At 46.4% G+C, this 21,206-nt stretch overlaps 1 protein-coding gene across 2 annotated transcripts in view; it reads right to left on the bottom strand.

The window, feature by feature from the left end:
- The window catches only part of Tspan9 (tetraspanin 9), a 182,524-nt gene extending 177,860 nt beyond the window's left edge, over positions 1 to 4,664 (bottom strand). Inside the window, exon 1 of one of the 2 annotated variants that reach the window (XM_075982671.1) lies at positions 4,493 to 4,664. The gene's annotated coding sequence lies outside the window, so the exon portion shown is untranslated. The remainder of the gene's footprint in view (positions 1 to 4,492) is intronic. The other variant, XM_075982672.1, reaches the window with a different exon arrangement.
- Positions 4,665 to 21,206: the final 16,542 nt, after the last annotated feature.

Below are 21,206 nucleotides of genomic sequence, written 5' to 3'. Positions count from 1 at the left end.
AAGGGGCCACAGCATTAGGGAAGATTGAGAACCACTTCCCTAACATAAAATCTCCAATTCTGCTTCATACTGCCTAATTCTAAAATTCGTTTCTATGTTGAAGCCACAAACCCTGGTTTGGCCCGAGTCAAAGTTCCTAAAAGATCAGGGGAACACCATAGGCTGTTGAGGATTACCGCATGGAATATGCGTCCTCACCAGTGACAAACTCACAGTCGGTTTTGGATTAGTTTGCTTGGTTTTGGGTTTCTGCAACGGTAAGGATGGAACCCAGGGCCTCACACAGGCTAGGCATGCGCTTTACCACAGAGCCACACCTCAGCCCTCACAAACGGTCTTGATCCTATGTCTAAAGTCTCTCTGGGTCTCCTCCTCCTCACCATTCCTGGCAGATGCCCAGCCATTCACCATGATTTCTATCCATCCTTAACATCCTTGAGCCCAGACCTGCTTCTGTGACCCTCATGCCAAAACCACAAACATCCCAGAACCTCAAAGCTCACTGACTCAGTGGCCACACATGCCAGACACTCCGCCTCTCGCAAGCAGATGGATGTATGGAATTCACTCCCTGGCCGGACAACTGAAGCCACCTACAGATGGCTCATCTACCTGCCCAGTCTCTTCATTAGCTAGTCTCTACACGTCTGCAGCCCTGCAGAGCTAGTCACACAACTGTCCTCAGGCTGCTCCCGCCTCCTCCTGGGCAACGGCAACCACTCCCTTCGGAGGTTGGTGTCTCTCACCTCCTGCTGCCTAAGGTACCCCTCCTCCATCAAGGGTTACTGCTCCAACTTGGAACTCTCCTATCATCCTGCTCTGAGAAGTGGCTCACGAACTATGCTGGCCAGGGTTGGCCTCAAACTCTAGATCTCTACATCCTCCTGCCTCAGCCTCCCAAACAGCTGGACCCATGGTGTGCACCACCACACCTCACTTTATGCATTAAACTGTGATTTTTGTGAAGCCCTCCCCCCGCCTTTCCTAACTTCCTGACTGAATTATATGTCCAAAGAAGGCAAGAACCTTTTTTGGTTTGGTTTTGTTCTTTTTGACAGAGTCTCACTCAGTTCAGGCTGGCCTCAAACTCAGAAGGTAGCTAAGGGTTACTTTAAATTAAATTCCTGATCTTCTTGCCTCAGCCTCAAAAGTACTAGGATTATAGGCATACTCCACCATGCCTAGAAATTTCTGTCATTTTTTTTATTTATACATCATCAGAACTTAGCACAAAAATTCAACAAGGAACTCCAGAACTCTGGAGACAGAGGTAGAAAGATTCCAAGTTCAAAACCAGCCTGGGCTATATAACAAGACCTTGTATCAAAAAAAAAAATGATGATGATGTTGATGACGTTGGTGATGATGATGAAATTCATCAAGGAATTACCTAGCAAGAGACACATAAAGACACTCCAGAGGAGTTCGAAAACAAAAGGTTCGCCTAGGACGGTGACTCAGAGGGCCCCTGAGAAGAGTTACACACACCTGTACAGGGTCTTGGAGGACAAGAAGGTAGAAGTAGGAAGGACAGTCAGAAAGGTTGGAACAGCACAAACTCCAGGACAAAGAAATGGCCATGCTTGGGAGAGCAGTCTGGCTGGACCTGTGGGTTCCTGGAAGGACAAGAGGAGGAGGCAGGTGAAACAGACAGCCTGAGGCGGAAGAAGAGGCTGGTGCGCCAGGTGAAAGCACCTGGACTCCCTCCACGCCCTTAGTCAGCAGAAATGCCCCCTCGCCGTCCTGGGCCTCAGTGGAAGAAGAAGAGAAGTCTTGTCCTCTCGTGTTCCCAGCATGCCGGCCGAGCCACCCGGCTAGGATATAAATAGCAGCCTCCACTCTGCACACCTGCTTCACACGCATGACATCAGGGCGCCTTCCCACGGCCCTGAAAACGTGGTATTGTCATCCTCATTGTGTAAGAAGGAGGCCTAGGCCAAGAGAGTTGAAGGCGCTGGCCCAAGGCCCCAGCTCAATCCCTCCTTCACTCCCCGCGACCAGGTGCATTGGGGTCACAGAGCCAGGGATGAGGGAGGACACCCTGTCATCCAGCCTGGGCCCAGAGACTTTGTACCAACAAAGCAGGCTGCTTCTCCACCATGCCTGCGGAGAAACCCAAAGTCAGCTTAAGGTAAGCACACAGCAAGAGACTAAGACAGTATATCATACAGAAAGCAGAACGGGCCGGGCGATGGTGGCACACGCCTTTAATCCCAGCACTCGGGAGGCAGAGGCAGGCGGATCTCTGTGAGTTCGAGACCAGCCTGGTCTACAGAGCTAGTTCCAGGACAGGCTCCAAAGCCGCAGAGAAACCCTGTCTCGAAAAACCAAAAAAAAAAAAATAAAATGGTGGAGGGTGGTGCCACACCCCTTCACAACCCAGCACTCGGGAGGCTGCGGCAGACAGACCTCTGTGAGTTCAAGTCCAGCCTAGTCTACCTAGTAAATTCAAGCCAGCCAGAGCTACACAGTGGGAGACTCGGTCTCAAAATATACATAATTAAAATAAGACGTGAAGAGCAATTGAGTAAGACACCTGGTATAGACTTCTAGCCTCTACCTGCACATGCAAACATACACACACACACAACCTAAAATTAAAAGAAAAAAAATTAGGTGGGCAGGGAGAAGGGGTAAGAGGAGAGGGAGAACGATCAGCAAAAACAAATTACTTACAACAGTGTCATAATGGGACCTATTACTTTGTATGCTAATTTAAAATAAATAAAAAATTTTAATGCATAAGTTGACTGGATGCTAAGAACATGTTACACCGTCAGTTTAGGTGCTGCTGGATGAGAGGCTCTGGAGACTTTCAACCCAGTGGGCCTCCAAAACAGAGAGCTGGGAAGGACAGTAACCTGCCCAAGGCTTCACACATGGTTGAGGGGAGGGCACAGACTGGCTCAGTATAGACGGAGACAGACGGGTGCACAGAGAAGTTTCCAGATCCAGCTCTACTTTTCAACGGTTATTGTAACATTAAAGATAATGTATTCTAGTGCCATCTCCCTAACCAATAAGGCGGGTAAATGTAACTCCCCAAAGGCAAGTACAGATCAATAAAAGTATATCCAGCCTGTGTGCAGCAAATGCATTTCGTGATTATAAATTACTATATGAACACTAGTTACTGGTATTAATATTACATCTCTGTTCACGGATTTAAAGAGTCTTCCCAAGCATACCAAAAACCAACCAAATAAACAAACAAACAAAAATCACTTCATTAGGAAGCGCTCCACTCGCTGAAGGCCTTGTGCACAGTAGGTCTTCCATGAGTTAGAAGAACCCAGTAACACCTGGAGTTGTATATATCCCTACGCCCTTCCCTCCTCTCTAAACCCCAGTCCTGGACTCAGCCACATCAGGCGCCAGGACCAGGCTGCTGTAGGAAGTGCTGTGATTGTCTGACCCCCGCCCGCATTCCTCGGCTAAATATAAATGATTCACCCGGTCCATTGTTTGAGATATTCCACAATCCCTCTCCAACCTCCCCATTTCTCCAGGTAGCAAGCTTCACCACCCCACCTCACCCCACCCCACACACACCCACACCCTTCCAGGAGGTTGTTCTGTGTAGAAGGGGAGCAGACAGGTCTGTAGAGATCAAAGCAAGAGTTTTTTGTGCTCTCCAGTAGTCCAGGAAAGCTTCCTGGAGGAGGAAATGCCTGAGTCACCCCAGGGGAGGGTGCAGGCACAGGTCAAAAAGGCAAATTTAGTTCTCTGAGCCATGAAAGGCAAACCGCTGCATTCTCACCTAGGCATGGAGAGTGGCAAGATCAGCCTAGTTCTGAGGAGAGCTCACTACCCAAAATACAAACTTCTCCAGACTTGACAGTCATCTGGAGAAAGATGCTTTAGTGACCATTATCCTTCATCAGAGACAGAAGCGACCCAGAACTCTAGTCCGTGATGCATAACGCCAATTGCCGCTGTCATAAGCTGTTGCTTGTTTGGACTTTTTTTTTTTTCAACCACATGAAAGTTCTTTTAAAGGCCCAAACTTGCACGCACAGATGGGCTACATCTCAGATCTAGGGGTGTGCCAAAGCCCTGTCACTCTGAGTGCCGCTCGACCAGCAAGTAGCCCAAGGAATGGCTGGGGGGTTCCGGCGGGTCTGTAGGCAGGCCTAGACCGTATCTGCGGCCCTGGGTGAACCATCTCCAACCCGCCTGCCGCCAGATCCCTGACGGTTCAGGGGGGTCTCCTTCCAGTGGCATCCCACGGGTCTCCCATCCCTGGGCTGGGGCGTGAGGCGGCTCCTGCAGTCGCGCATTCCTGAGACATCGCTGACCAGCAGCAAAGCCCGGGGAACGCAGTGACAGGCCCCTGACGCCCCGGCCCCTTCCAGCCCCTCCTCCGCCCCCGCCCCTCCCCCGGCCCGTACCCCCACCCCTAGAGAGTTCCGCCTCCCCGGGCACCCCCAGATTCCCACCCTGCTGGGAACCCAGACGAGTCCCAGCCCGGCCTGCCCCGCGCGCCGCTCACCTAGCCGAACCCCAGAAACTTCGCGCCCTCTGGAGCCCCGAGTCGCGGGCCCGCCCCAGCCGCACTCACCACGCTTGGACTCGGTGTGGCGCCCCGGCTCCGCTCCCTCCCGCACCGCCGCGACCAGCGGAAACGGGGGGCGGGGCCGGCAGGCGGAGGGGGCGGGATCTTCACCGGGCTGCGGGGTGGGGTCTCAATGCACAGGGGCGGGGCTAGGAAGGGGCGGGGTGGGAGAGGCGGAGAGAACTAGGACCAGCGGTCTGCGCTGTGGGTGGACCCCGCTGCCAGATGCCAGGCAGAACCCGACACAGCGAGGCAAAGGGCGGTAGCGAGCCCCCTCCACTCCGGCCTTGTGCGCCTCGTGAGCGCTGGAGGGAGGACTGTGCCACTCTCCTATGGGGTTCCCGAAGCCTCCCTCTGTACCGTAACTCCCGGCTGGCCTGTTCCAAGGTGGCACTACTACGCCTGTCGCCTGCGACGATCTGGCCTGGCCGCGCCTTCCCGGAGTTGGGCGGAGGGAGGGCAGGGCCTGAAAAGTGGCGCTCCAGGGCTAGACGCCCACACAAGCTACCCCAAGGCTGTAGGACCAGGGTCTCAGTTTTCGAGCTCGTGCCCGGCTATCTGACCTCACCTCTCACCTAAGAACTTTGTGCTTGGTATTTCGGGAGCACTATTTGAGGTGTTGGCAACGCGGGTGTGAGTTAAATACTGCCCTGAGATACTCTGTTAGAGGAGCCGCAGCCTCCGCTTGAGCTAGAGAGCCTCCAAGTGTTAGTAAAAGGCACTGAGACCGGGAAGGGCCAAGATGAAGCAGGAGGTACTCATTTGACATCTCTGACCTACCTTCCTGCAGGCTCGGATTCATGTAACACCTAAACTTGTTTCCGAAGTGGCCACTAAAACCCTCAACTCTCTTTGTCCTTATTGTCATTTAAAATGTTCTGTCCTCATAAGGGCAACGAAATCTCAGAAGGGAAAAAGATTTTTTTGAGACAGATCTCACTGTGTAGCTTTTACTGACCTAGAACTCACTATGCAGACCGGGCTGTCTAGGACTTCACTGTGTGGTCTACCGACACTGATCTATAACTCCGAGACCCTGATTCCTCTGATTCCTGAGCGCAGGGATTAAAGGCATCCCATAGTGCCCAGCAGAAGACAGGCTCAGGCCGCCATATCAGCTTGAGACAAAATGTTTAAATTGCAAGGATCTCCCTTGCGTTCCCCTGACTACCTGGAAGTTTCCACTTAGCTCCTGGGCCACCTCGCATAGTCTTTCTTCGGTTAGACTCAACCAATAATCCAGGCCTTGGGATTCTCATTTCCCACCAAGAGAATCAGCCTCCTTCCTCTCTTCCGCTAAAACCTCATTCGAACCCAGCCTCCTCTGGCATGAAGTCTCCCCAGCCGACCACCACATCCTGTAGTCAGTTCCGTCTGCTGTGTAGAAGAGGCGGTACAGAGAAGGCCTGGCAGTGGTCACTGCTGGTGGAATCAGACAAAGCAGCCGAGTGAGGGAGCAGGCTCCCAGTTTTTGAGCCAAATGGATGTGTCTGATCCTGCCTGCCTCTGTCTGTCTAGTGGTCAAGACACTCTAGGCCACCAGCGCCTCTCCAGGGAAAGGGGTCCCATCCACAGTACTCCTCGGGCTTAGGAGATGAGCGGTGTCCAAGGTAATGAAGATGAATTAGGAGTGAATGCCAGTTTCTTCCCCTCCTCTCACTCTACAGGAACACGGGCAGATCTGAAATCTTGGAATTACAGAGAATCTTGGGATATTCCCCCCTCAGCAGTAACCCAGGCTGCCCACCCCACTTTGACACAGCCAGAGATGGGGTTGTTGAGAGTCTGCAGGGCATGCTGCTGCAGGAAAGCTCTACTGGAAAAACTGGAGAGAAGGGATTATCCAGCACAAAGAACCAAGGCGTCTTATCATCTGTGTGACTCTGGTCAGGTCCATCGGGGGAAACTCAAATAATGACAAGGCCAGAGGGTTTTGGAGAAAGAACTCCAAAAAGCATGAGGTGTCAGGTCTCTGAAGAATTCCATTGCGTTTCAGGCAAACACCAAAAGAATAACTGTACACTGAGCTAGCTACAGATAAGGTTCATCCAAGTTTCGAGGACAATGTCCCATTTACTCCTCTTGTCCCGGTATGGTTATTAATAATCCCTTTTTTACTCTCAAAATACCCTAATTTGCACAATGAATTATATGCCACTTTAACTATGACCACCGGCAATACTCAGAACAGCTCCTTCCAGCCCCAAATGCCAGCAATATTTCTGGCCTTTCTGTGAAACTCCCAGGGTTTCACAAGATAGTATGTTAGTTTATCCCCTTGAAATTACCATATCAAATCAAAAATGATAATAAGCAAAAAGTAAATTTCCAGCCAGCCACCCCATGTCAAGCTTCAGGGACAGTGGCTGCTGGATGGTGCCACCTCATGGGAAGAACTGGTTCTGCAAAGAAGCTGAGTTTCCAGTACACTCGTGACAGCTAATATCTGCCAAGTGCTTGCACAACACCACAGACGCCACATTGCCCCCCCCATAGCATCCCATCATCCTGTAGAAAATGAGTTAGTAGCTAGAAGGCCAGCTAATCCCTCCCAAGCCATTCACATGGTATCAAAGACTAAGCTGGGAGGCTGGGGAGATGACCTGACTGATACAATGCTTACTGCGAAACCATGAGGTCCTGAGCTAGGATCCCCAGTACCTACTTAACAACTTGGTAAGTTGTTACCCCCCAGTACAGAGGCAGCTGGAACAGGAGGGTGCTGGGGTTCCCTAGACAGCGGGGCAAGATCCAGACCCTAACTCAACAAATAAGATGGAGAGGACTAGGGAAAGACTTCAACACTGACCTCTGCCAGGCTCATCTCATGCTCGCTCTCTCTCGCTCTCTCTCTCTCTCTCTCTCTCTCTCGCTCTCTCTCTCTCTCTCTCTCGCTCTCTCTCTCTCTCTCTCTCTCTCTCTCACACACACACACACACACACACACACTAAACTGGGATATAATCCCAGCTTGTCTGCTTGGCCTGCACACTTAACAGCTTCCCCAACTCCCCTTGTAGTACTGGGATAGACCCCAGAGCCACCAAAGCCACGAGCATGTTAAACAAATGCTCTACCCCTGAGCCACATCCCCAGACCTGGAGCTGTAATTTTAAAGAAGCACCTCCCAGAGTGAAGGCTGAAGTAGCCATTTCTGAAGACACCCACCTCCAGGACATTTACTTGTGCTGTTAGTAGAGCAGTTACTGGTCACTGATGCCTGCCAGTTGCACCAAGACTTTAAAACTACGTCCCCAGTTGTCAAGGCGAAACAGACAAAACTGACCCAAGACTATTCTCTTCTTCTATTCCATCCAGCCTCTTCTGTAGAATGTACATCCTCCCCAAGAATCCCTGTCCCTTCAATGTCTTTCCCTTCTAAGAGTGAGGTAGCCATGGCAGGACTGGGAGGATGGTGAGGAGATATGATGGAGAAGCAAGCCTTTGTTACAGGAGTACTGTTGCTAGGTGGAGATGTAGCTCAAGAGATACGACATACGCTTAGCATGCACCCAGGCCTGTGATTCAATCCCCAATATAAATAAATAAATACATAAGTAAATAGCTTTGCTATTCAATTTTAACTAATAAATCTGGCAGCTGTGCCATTTTTGTTGATTGTAGATAAAAACAACTGCAAAACGTTAATTAGCAAGCAGTCAGGGCTGTGTAGCAACATCCTGTGTCACAAACAAAAGCAAACGAACAAAAAAAAAGCATGTACTAAATCAAAGACTGACGAAATTTGTACAAAGCCAGAGACTGGATAGTTCCAGCTTTGAGCTATACGGTCTCTGTTCCACAATATAACTCTGTCATGCACTCACAACAGCAGCCATAATAGTACAAAAATGAATGAGCATGACTGTGTCCTAATAAAACTTTATTTACAGGCTGGGTGGTGGTGGCACACACCTTTAATCCCAGCACTCAGTGGGCAGAGGCAGGAAGATCTCTGAGGTCAAGGCCAGCCTGGTCTACAGAGCAGATTCCAAGACACTCAGGGATATACAGAGAGACCCTGTCACAAAAACAACAATGACATTATTTACAAAAACAGGCACTGAACTGTGGTCTGCCAACCCCACTTCTGACTAATGTCTTTTTCATATTGGAGTATGCACACTTTTTTCTTGTTGACAGAGGTTTCTATCCCAACAGGTCCCACATCTGCTTAGTCCCACAAAAACGCACAGAGGCCCACATTAATTATAAACTGATTGGTCTATTATCTCGGGCCTTATTATAACTTATATTAGCCCATAATTCATGTCTGTGTTAGCCACGTGTCTTGGTACCGTTTTTTGGTACCTTTTTCAATGAGGCCATCACATCTTGCTTCCTCTACATCTTGGTGACTGCTGCAGATTGAATCTTTCCTCTTCCCAGAATTCTTCTGTTCTCTTTTCCCCGCCTATACTTCCTGCCTGGCTACTGGCCAATCAGCGTTTTTACTAAAACACAGCTGAGAGGATACAGACCATTATCCCACAGCACTCTCCCCCACAAAAATACAAAACAAACAAAAACAAAAAACAAGAACTCTGAATCAAATCTCCTTTGGTTAGCTTTTTTTTTTCCTGACCATTATCCATAACAACTTGTAACCAACATTCTAAACAAAGGCAAACATCCATAATCCATATTTTGGGAATGTGGACATAGTTTTCTAGGCTACTTCCTGCTGATTGGGGGCACTGATAATCTTACAGGACCTAAAGAAAATTTTGAATTTTGGTCAAGTCCTGAATGTAATATTCTGTGAGGCTTGATCATCTCAGCCAGAAGTCTTGAAACTGTTCTGGATGCAGAACTCAGAGGAAACTCCAACAGAGGTCCTCTGAAATGTTGGATCATCTGAACCATCTGCTCCTATTGGAGATTCTTCAGGGTGGGGGGGTGTCTTCCTTGATCAAACCTGATTTCTTTTTAGCCTAGAATGAATCCACCGCCTCTCATTTCCTTTGGAAACAAAAGCAAAACCTCTTCTCCAAAGTAACATACCTTTTGACTTAAATTTCGAAGTCAAGGCATTTTCAAAATATATATGTTGGATTAATCCAGCAGCATTTATAATCAAATATCTTTTAGAAGCTTTTGCTCCTTCCTTGGCCATCAAACAATTTAAAGACAACACAATAACATACAGTATCTAGATTCTCTGTGTATTTTTCATCTTTACTGGCTTTATTTTAAACTCTACCTCTTTTATTTTTATTTTTAATTTTTTGGCTATTTGAGACAGCATTTCTCTGTGTATCTTTGGCTGTCCTTGGACTTACTCTGTAAACCAAGTTGTCCTTGAACTCACAGAGATCTGCCTGCCACTGCCTCCAATTGTGTTGAGATTAAAGGTGTGTGCCACCATACCTGACTACTCTTTTTTTTCTTTTTTGTTTTAAGGACTTTATCCTTTTTCTTTTCTCTCCCAAACCTACATATATTTTTAAACACACTGTAAAACATTTAGAGGTTTTCTTCATCTTTGAATCTATCTTTACTGTATATCTCTCTTTTTCTGACCACATGAGTCTTTAATTTGCTAAGTTATAAGGCTAGGATTAAAGCTGTGGCTTTGACAACTGGATCAAGCCCATTCTTTAGCTTTCTTAGACTCTAGCCTCAAGGCAGAGGTACCAGCTGGAGCTGTGTTTATATTGCCACAACTCTATGGCATTACAAGATCCCTACCACCACTAAGAATGCTGTCAGCTATTCACAAACACCATTTAAGTGTTTTGTCGTGGGGCCTCTTAAAGGGGCTGCAAAGTTTTTTCAGCTAAAGCTGAGTCAGAAAACCTCTCTTACATGTGACACACTTGCCTCGAGCAAACAGAGCCCACCTGAGAAAATCCTACCAAGAAGCTGTGCTTAACTTTGTTCTTTTTGTGTCTAGAACTACTTCCCAAGTACTCTCAGGCTTTATGTGGATGCAGTTGCCCCACGTTGGGCACCACTTGTTGATAGAGGTTTCTGTGCCACCAGGTCCCACTTTCTAACCTCAGATGTACCTGGGAGTGGGAAGTGTAAAAAACAGGGAAAAAATTAAGTATTGAGCATAATGAATACCAGCATATATCCTATTAGCATGTATGTGTCCCACAACATGCCTGTGCCCATGGAAGGCATGCCTCTCAAATGGGTTGGAGAGATGGGTCAGAGGTCAAGATCCCTCTTCCAGCCTCTAAGAATGCCATATGCACACAGGTTTCACAGACATACATGCAAACAAAACACCCATAAACATAAAATAATTTAAACACATAAAATAAAAACATTAGCCAGACATGATGCTTATCCCTATAATCCCAGAACTTGATAGTGAGTTCAAGGCCAGCCTGGTCTACCAGTGAATCCCAGGCCAGCTAGGGCTATGTAGTGAGATCATGTCTCAAAAATTAAAACAAATAAGTAAATAAGTAACACTGAACCAAAAAGAGCTTACCATAGCAGTGAAAAAAGCCAGTGATGGAGGTAGGGCCAATATTGTACAAGATAAAGACCTAGAATCTCATAAGCAGGGGAGCATGCCTGTCAGGTTAAGGATTTTGATGCTTATTTATGCTCTTTACCAAGTAAGTCATCCCTGAAGTGTTTCAGACATGAGTGCAACATGAGCCATGTGCAGTGGTACAGTCCTGTAAGCCCAGTGCTTAAAGCTGAGGTAAGAGGATCATGCGTTATAGGCCATCATGGGTGACATTAAAAAGAGAGTGACAGGATCAGATTTGCATTTTGAACCTATGACTCTGGGTAGAGGGGGACACAAGTTTTTAAAAAGTGGATTCAGGAGACTTCAACACTAAAGCTAAAGTTGAGGGGCTGGAGAGATGACTCAGAGGTTGGGAGCACTGACTGTTCTTCTGGAGGTCCCAAATTCAGTTCCCAGCAACTACATGGTGACTTACAGCCATCTGTGGTGAGATCTGGTGCCCTCTTCTGGTCTGTAGTCACACATGTGGACAGAACATTGTATACATTATAAATAAATAAATCTTTTTTAAAAAAACAAAACTAAAGCTGATCTTTGCTTCAGTGGGTGGCACTGAAGAAGGAGCCATCCGGATAGACCTAAGAGTGCTCAGAAGTGAACTTTACAGACCCACAGTAGATGTGGAAGATTGGGGAAAAGAAAGGTCAAGAGTTGGGCTTGGTGATGCAGGTCTGTGAGCCCTGCTACAGGAGATGGAGGTGGAAAATAGTAAGCCAGGAAGAGGAGGCAAGAAAACGGGGCTCTGGTTTCAGGCTAGTCTAAGGAGGTAATGGGGGAGTCATTTGCTGAGGTGGGAAGTGAAATTTTTTATCATTTATTTTTATTTTATGTGCATTGGTGTTTTGATGGAGGAGGGTCATCTGTCTATGTGTTACTTTATTGGTTAATAAAGAGACTGCCTTGGCCTTTGATAGGACAGCAGCTTAGATAGGCAGAGTAGACAGAACAGAATCCTGGGAGAAAGAAAGCAGAGTCAGAGAGAGACACTGTGTAACCAGCTGCCAGGTCAGACATGCTGAATATTTCCTGGTAAGCCACCACCTCATGGTGGTACACAGATTATTAGAAATGGGTTAATCAAGATGTGAGAATTAGCTAATAAGAGGCTAGAACTAATGGGCCAGGCAGTGTTTAAAAGAATATAGTTTTCATGTAATTATTTTGGGTAAAGCTAGCCGGCGGCCAGGAGCTAGGCAGTGGAACGCAGCCTGCTGTTCCTTTCTACAGTGTTTTACCTGCATGTATGTCTGTGGGAGGGTGTCAGGTGCTTTGGAACTGGAGTTATAGATAGTTGTGAGCTGCCATGTGGGTGCTGAGAATTGAACCCAGGTCCTCTAGAAGAGCAGCCAGTGCTGTCAGCCTCTGAGCTATCTCTCCAGCCCCTGGGAAATGAGATTTTTCACAGGACAGTAGTGAGTTGAAGGAAGACAAGAAACAAACTGAAGGTCAGTGGGAAATCTGACAAAAGCCAGTTCTTCAACACAATCGGGGGATGCGGTGCTGGGGAAAGCTGAGAAGTGAGTAAGAACTGAGAAAACGGACATGGTGAGACCATTCCTGCAAGAAAATTACCAGACCTAGAGAGGTTGCTCAGTGGTTAAGAACACTGGCTGCTCTTCTGGAGGACCTAGGTTCAATCCCCAACAGCCACTGTCAGAACGATCTCTAATGGGATCCGTAATGGGATCCGACGTTCTCTTCTGTCAGGCAGGTGTACAGGAAGACAGAGCAATCATATGCATACATAAATATTTAAAATGAGGACTGACACAAAAAGAGACAGAGAGAGAAGAAAAAAGTAAATTGCCTAAGTCAGGCATGGTGGCACAGATGTGTACTCCTTGCTTCTTGACGGGATTTGAGACCAACCTGAGCAACAAAGTGAGATTCCCCTCTCAAAAACCAAAACAAACAAAATCCAAAAAACAGGCTGGAGATTGCTCTTCCAGAAGAGCTGAGGTCAGGACCCACCCAGCTAAGAAGTTGCGTTGGATGGCTAACAAGTGCCTGTAGGTCCATCTCTAGTGAATCTGGCGCCCTCTTCTGGCACTAGCCACACATATAGTGTACATACACATGGGGAAAACATGCATGTAACGCATACACATAATACACAGTGATTGAAACAAGTCACTGGATTCAACACCCAGCACTATGAAAAACAAAACAAAACTCTAGCCTCATGACAAGAGTCCTGCTTGTGGTGCGCAGGGCCTTCCTATCCAATCATCAGTCGATTCTCTCACAGACAATACTCACACAATCTACTCCAAACAAAAATGCAAAAACAACTACACCCATCTGAGGACTCTGGAGAGCCATCCTGAGAAGGTAGAGTCAATGGTCCTTGGTTCTATAAGAAAGTAGGCTGAGCAAGCCATGAGAAACAAACCAGTAAGCAGCACTCCTCCATGGCCTCTGCATCATCTCCTGCCTCCAGGTTCCTGCCCTGCTTGAGTCTTGTCCTGACTTCCTTCAGTGATGCACAATGGTATAGAAGTATAAGTCAAATAAACTGTTTCCTTCCCAGCTTGCTTTTGGTCATGGTGTGTCATCACGGCAACAGTAACCCTAAGACACACATACACACATGAATAAAAACAAAATACATTTATTTTTTAAAAAATAAAAAGCTCACCTGGTGGATATGAAAGGCATGGGATTAAAAAATCCCAGTAATTTGGTAGGAGAGTCTGGTGGACCTCTGTATGTTTAAGGCCAGTTTGGTCTACATAGTGAGTTCCAGGATAGCCAGACCCACATAGAGCAATCCAGTCTCAAAAATAAAAAGAGAAGAATGGAGGAAAAGGAGGAAGAGAGGGAGAAAAGGAAGGAGAAAGAAGTCGTTATCTTTTTGCTTGAGGAGTCAGAAGACATATCCCTGAGCAAGAATTTTGCTGAGGAGCAAGAGGCAAGTACTAGAAAGGAGGAAAGCAGAGAAGAGAGACCCCATGACTGACCCACACATGACTGGGGACATCCCAGGCAGCCCAGCTACTCAGAAAGAACAGAGCCAAGATAGGAATTCAACCTGCCAGAGACACACGAGAATTTTCAGTTTAACCACACTGATCATCCATTGAAGCAAAAACTACCAACAGTTTTCTGAGGAATAAAATCATCTAAGGTCTTCCCCCACATAACCTTCAAAATATTCAGAGTATTATCCAATAGTTCTCAGCACACAGAAAGCTATGACCACTCTCAAGGGAAAGACAAATCACGGAAGCCAAACTCAAGAAAGCCCAGAGGTTGGAAATACTAGAAAGGGATTTAAAACAGCTGTGATAGCTCCAAGGTACCAAGAAATGAATCTGTAAAAAATGAACACACAGAGGAAACCACAGCCTGGAAGCAGAAACCAGAAAACCTAAACAGAAGATTTAGATAGAAATAAATTATCGAAAATAAAAAAATCAAGCTGGGAGTGGTGACACATGATTATAATCCCAGCCCTTAGGAGGTGGAGACAGGAGGATTGCTTCAAGTTCAAGGCCAACCAGGGATACTAATGAGACTGTGTCTAAAAGAGTTAACTAGATGAGCCTACTGAGTCTCCACGGAAGAGCTCAGTGGGAAGAGGAAATGTACTTGAAGGCAGATCAATATGTTATCCATCTCAGAGAGAAAAGATTGGAAAAAAGAAAAAAGAAAGAAAATTGAGTCTCAGAGGCCTGTGGGGCAGTATTAAAATGTGTAGTGTAAGTTTTTGAAATAGGAGGCTTGGGGTTTTTTTAATTTATTTATGGACAAGATTCTTGCCATGTAGCCCAGGCTATACCTTCAGCTTCTGGAGTGCTGAGGTTACTGGTATACATAACCACACCAATATAGGAAAAATCATGTACATGTATACACACATACACACACATAGGAAGGGATGGAATCCCGTGTCAGGGCAGAAATTCAGCTAAGGTGGGAAATCTGATGGCACACAGATTGCAAAAGAGAGATAAGACAAGGCAAGTACAAATGGATTCTTATGTCCTACATGACCATTGTCATTTGATGGCTTCCATTTGCCTTTTGGAAAAAGAGAAAGATCCAGGTATGGTGATTCACACCTATAACCCCAGCAACCAAGAAGCTGAGGTGAGAGATTCCAGAGTTCAAGACCATCCTCAGCTCTCCATCAAGTTTGAAGCCTTACATGAGACCCTATCTTACAGAGACAGCCTTACATGAGACCCTGTCTTACACAGACAGACAGACAGACAGACAAGGTGAAGATGTGTAGTCACTGAGAATGAGAATGAGAACCAGTCATACACTCAACAGGCTTCCTAGGTATACGGAGGTCCCACCTGGACAAGGTCACCAAGCAATCACGCAAGCCAGTGTGCCCTGGCCTTTGACTGTCATAGGCATGGTGATACGGGGAGGTTGAGTTCATCCGTAGTTTGGATTTTGTCAAACTGGTGTGATAAAATGTTAGAGGCTTGAGACTGTCATTCACATGGGTTCTAACCTTCATAGGAAGGCAAGGGGACAGTGAAAGAATTAACCCTGAGGGTAAGTGGCCCCAGTCCCTGGCTGCAGATGGTGGGAAGGACAGTTACAGTGAGAAGAGCTGAATGCGCCCAGCTGAGGGGAAGGAGGACTCCAAAGGAAGAAGATGGGTTTAGACTCAACAACACAGGATCCCATCTATTTCCAGTGAGTGGACTAGAAGGAGAGATGGTCTTCAAGAGGAAAACCAAGAATCCAAGTGTCTGCCTGTTGGAAATTCCAGCCATCCAGACACTGAATCTGCTGCTGATGAAGGCAGAAAACTGTGCAAAGGATGCAAGATGGGATAGAGGTGCTGAGGACGAGGACCAGGAGGTCAGGCGGTAGAAGAGGCTCCAGAGAAGATGACATGGCTGCGCAACTCAGGCACAAATAGTCGGGGGATCTGGGGATGGAAGGAAAGGAGACAGTGCCCTGCTTTCCAGGTTTGTTGTTGTTGTTGTTGTTTGTTTGTTTTGTTTTGAGACAGGGTTTCTCTGTAGCTTTGGAGCCTGTCCTGGAACTAGCTCTTGTAAACCAGGCTGGCCTCGAACTCACAGAGATCCACCTGTCTCTGCCTCCTGAGTGCTGGGATTAAAGGCGTGTGCCATCACTGCCCAGCTAATAACATATTACTGTAATAACAAAGGTTGCAAAAATAGCATATGAAATATTCTTCTATAGCCACCACCGCCTGGTGCTTTCCAGTTCTTAAGCCGACTTGTAATAAAATAAGCTGCTACCATATAGGGAGAGGTTGGAGAAGCCACATATTATAGGTTATTGCTTATCTACTACTTCAAAAACAATGGGAACTGACTTAGGGTCTTAAAACTATACATATTTGTCTAGGTTTGGTGGCCTTTGCCTATGATCCTGCCCCTGGGGAGGTGGAGAAAGAGAATCTGAAATTCATGGCCAGTCTCAGCTACACAGACTTTGAGACCAGCCTCAACTATGTGAGACTCTGTTTCAAAAAAAATAAAGAAAAAGAAAAGAAATAAAAACAACCAAAAAGCCGGGCGGTGGTGGCGCACGCCTTTAATCCCAGCACTTGAGAGGCAGAGGCAGGCGGATCTCTGTGAGTTCGAGACCAGCCTGGTCTACAAGAGCTAGTTCCAGGACAGGCTCCAAAACCACAGAGAAACCCTGTCTCGAAAAACCAAAAAAAAAAAAAAAAAAAAAACCAACCAAAAAAAACTACACACATTTAGTATTTCAGTTTCTCTAAATTAGTTCCAGCATGGCCTCGCTGGGCATCCACTCAGCATCTTAGAAAGTGCTGTCAAAATCCTGGCCAGACGGTGTTGTCTGGATTTTCCTTGACAGCTGGATGCCCGGGAGTCCCGGCTTCTAGCTGGAAGTATACTGGCTGCTGTCCTCAGTTACCAGCCACAAGGGGTACCCCTAATGTGCCTCTTATTCCACCACATCAGCCAGGAGTCTCTAGATGAAACAGGAACAAAACCATAGCTAACCCATCTAGTCACCTTTGCCATTTACTAGAAGCAAGATCCAAGCCCAGTGTCCTAATTGGGTTTTCCCTCACTATGACAAAGACCATGACCAAAGGCAACCTGAGGAGGAAAGGGTTCATTTCAGCTTGCAGTTTACAGTCCTTCGTGAAGGGAATTCCTAGCAGGAACTCAAGGCAGGGACTAGAGCAGAGACCGTAGATGTGTGCTATTTTCTCACTGGCTTGTTCCCTATGGCTTGCTCACCTTGCTTTCTTATACAACCCAAACCCACCTGCCCAGGGGTGGCATGACCCACAGTGGTCTGGGCCCTCACCAGCAATCAGCAATCATTAATCATGAAAATGTCCTCACCTCAGATGACTCCAGAAAAGTCAAACTGACAAAAAAATAAAAAAATAAAATAAACCTAGCCAACACACCCTGCCTGGTGACATCTACCTATAGCCCCAACATCTGGAAGGCTGAAGCAGCAACTCTGCTTAACCATGAGGTTAAGGTCAGCATGAACTGTTGTAATAGGAGGGGCGGGGCTGCATCCCCAGCACCCCAGCCGCCTGCTAGCTTATGCCCTGAAATAACAACACATACATTATATTCTTTTAAACACTGCTTGGCCCATTATTTCTAGCCTCTTCTTGGCTAACTCTCACACCTGGACTAGCCCATTTCTAATAATCTGTGTAGCGTCAGTCTTACCGGGAAAGATTCTAGCCTACGTCCATTCTGGGTCTGAGCTTCATGAGTCTGCGTCAGAGAGCATAGCTATCGCGTCTACCCGGGAGAGGGGAGCATGGCGTCTCTGAGCTCACTTCCTCTTCCTCCCAGCATTCTGTTCTGTTTACTCCTCCCACCTATGTTTTAACCTATCAGGGCCAAGCAGTTTCTTTATTGCTTAACCAATGAAATCAACAGATTGATATATGACACTCCCACATCAATGAACAACGTGAGACTCCTTCCCACAAAGAACAGAGAGAAAGAAAAAGATGTTGAATGGTCTCGGCAGCCTGTGCTCACACACCAGGAGGGGCAGTAGACAGGGGTGTGAGCTCCAGGAACTGGAGGTCTTGAGAGTCTCTTAGGGTCTGTCCTCTAAGGGAGAAAGGGATGGAAAGCCATTCTTTGTCTGGTGAGGCATCCTGGTACCCAGGTGGGAGATGGGAAGGTGAAGCTAGACAAGGCGAGGGCTGGGGCAGGGCAAAGCATTTGGGGATGGAGGCTTGACAGATGACGATGGACAGAGAGAGAAGTGCTTCAGGTTGGGGTGCCAGCTGGTGAGAACTGGGTTATTTGCTTTTCCCACCATATATACTGTGTGAAAAGAAAATCCATTGACTTTTATGCTAAAACTATGTGTGCCAAATGGGGTTACACTGTGAGATCCCGACGGGCTCTATGCCCTCCAGGAGCCATTTTAAAGGACAGGTGGTTAGCTTGCACACACGGGGACAGCTTGAGACGAGTCCTAAAGATGGTTGAGAGAAGGAAAGCAGCATCATCACTAGCACAAAGTGCAGGCAAGAACCAGGAAGCAATGACAGCTCTCAGCTCCTAGAGAATCGAGTCAAAACCAGAGCTTCAAAATTGGAATCAAAGTCAAGAGCATTGAGTAGAGTCGGGCGAAATTAAATTGTGTGACTGCCAGTAAGATGACAAGCTCATAAGACTACAGAATGAAAAACAGACAGAGCTGGAGAGATGGCTCAGCAGTTAAGAGCACCCTTTGCTCTTCCAGAGGCCCAGGGTTCAATTCCCAGCACCTACATGTCAGCTCAAAACTGTCTGTAACTCCAGTTTCAGGGGATCCAACACCCTCTCACTTACATACATCCAGGCAAAACACCAATGTATATAAAATACAAATAAATAAAGTAAAAAGAAAAAAAAACAGACAACCAGTATCTGTGTAACACTGGCCTGGGGTTTGGGCTCTAAGTAAATATGTATCTATTTATGACGGAGAAGAGTTCATTAGTATTATAACTAAAACATATAGAGATTGAGAGTATAATCTAGGGGTAGAATGTGTGCTTACCATGTTCCAGGCCCAATGTTCAATCTGCATTGCCACAAAATGAATACATAAAATAGTCAGATATGGTGACTTACACCTGAAATTCCAGTCCTTCAGATGCTGAGGCTGGGGGATTGTCAGGAATTCAAGGCCAATCTGGACAACATCGTTCTATAGAACCAGAGTGAAACCTTGTCTCAAAAACTCAAAATGGAGGAAGCTGGAGAGATAGCTCAGTGGCCAGAGCCCACATTAAAGCCAGGCACACAGACAACACGCGTGCACACACAGACCACACACATGCACGCACAGACCACACACATGCACGCACAGACCCACACACATGCACACACAAACCACACACATGCACACACAGACCACACACATGCACACACAGACCACACACATGCACACACAGACCACACACATGCACACACAGACCACACACATGCACACACAGACCACACACATGCACGCACAGACCACACACATGCACGCACAGACCACACACATGCACACACAGACCACACACATGCACGCACAGACCACATGCATGCACACACAGACCACACACATGCACACACAGACCCACACACATGCGCACACAGACCACACGCATGCACACACAGACCCACTCAGAAAAAAAAAGAAAGGAAAAGAAAATGGAGCCAGAGATGATGAGCCAGGCATGTAAACCTGCGAGATAAGGCAGGAGAATCCCGGAATTCCAAACCGTCTTCACCTACACAGCAGATGAGAGGCTAGCGTGGATGCGGATGTTGTTTTTAGAGGAGTGCGTGGGCTCTCACACATACACACATTCCTTTTTTTGTTTGAAACAGGGTCTCGTTATGTAGCCCAGGTTAGCCTGGGGATCCCTCTGCTTCTACCTCTTGTGTGCTAGGATTATAAGCACATGGAACTATTCCTGGCCATCAATATCAATCTTAGATCCAGTGTTCTTTTTCCGTCCACAAGAAAAGTAATGTCTGTTCTGAAATGTCATCTATGTACTCACGCTTTCTTGGGGGAGAAACTCAAATGTCAGTCCTAGCAGATGCTGCGTGTAAATTGGTAGTGAGTAATGGCGACAACTCGGATGATTAAGACTCCTGTAACAGGAAGTTCTGCTGTGTGTTTGATTTTCATACACAGTTGTGGTAATTAGCACATTAGACATAAACCTTTGCTCACTGTTCACTATACCATTGATTTCCCAGTACGTTCACCACACACTGAACAAATTAAATGTCAATAAACGTTTTTCAACACTCATGTTTCCAAAAGTAAACTCTATTAAGAACGAGTAATGTGCATATATAAGAAATTTTAAAATGGTATCAGTTAAGTCCCAAAGGTGAAACATGTAATTTCTATAAACTTCTAAATTTAATAGATCAAATTTATATACTAGTTCAAATACTATACACAATTACAATGAGCTGGTCAAGTACTCACTTGAATATATTTCATATTTGGTAAAAATCTAAAATTATATTTAACCTTTTCCTTTAATATTTGTAGATCTATGTAAATATGAAAAACTTCTGTCTGCAATCATAGCACTTGAGAGACAGAGGCAAGAAGATAAAAAACTTAAGGTCATCTGTGGCTATTAGCAAGTTCAAAGCCAGCCTGGGTTACCTGAAACATGTCTCTGTAAATTAATTAATTAATTGTCAAAATTTTAGTTCACAGAGATTTAATGTCAACTTGTAAAACTGAAGAAAGGGGTCAGGAAGAATGTGAGAGCTGGAGGTTGGAGAGGGATGCTGTAGACAGGGTTATTGTTGACATGGTACTCTCTGTTTACTGGATGCCACAGGGCTATTGTTGATGTGGTACCCTCTGATTACTGGATGCCACAGGGCTATTGTTGATGTGGTACTCTCTGTTTACTGGGTGTGACAGGGCTATTGTTGACATGGTACTCTCTGCTGTGCTTCCTACGCAAGACCTGTTCAAGAGAGTCTCTCTCGACATCCCATCATGGATGGGGAAGAGATTTATGAGGTTTCACCACTGACCGAAGGGCTATTGGTTGTTAATGGCTGCTGAAAATCTGGGAAGTCATTTATCATCAGTGATGTAGCTACTGGTAAGTTGCCCATGCCCCAATTTGAAAAAACAAAAACAAAAAACTCCTCAATCATGTTCATGCAAGCAGCCATATCTAAA

The sequence above is a fragment of the Microtus pennsylvanicus genome, chromosome 8, assembly GCF_037038515.1.
Source record: "Microtus pennsylvanicus isolate mMicPen1 chromosome 8, mMicPen1.hap1, whole genome shotgun sequence".
Classification (NCBI taxonomy): Eukaryota; Metazoa; Chordata; class Mammalia; order Rodentia; family Cricetidae; genus Microtus; species Microtus pennsylvanicus.
Note: the sequence above shows the minus strand (reverse complement) of the source record. Positions and strands in the feature narration are given on the sequence as shown.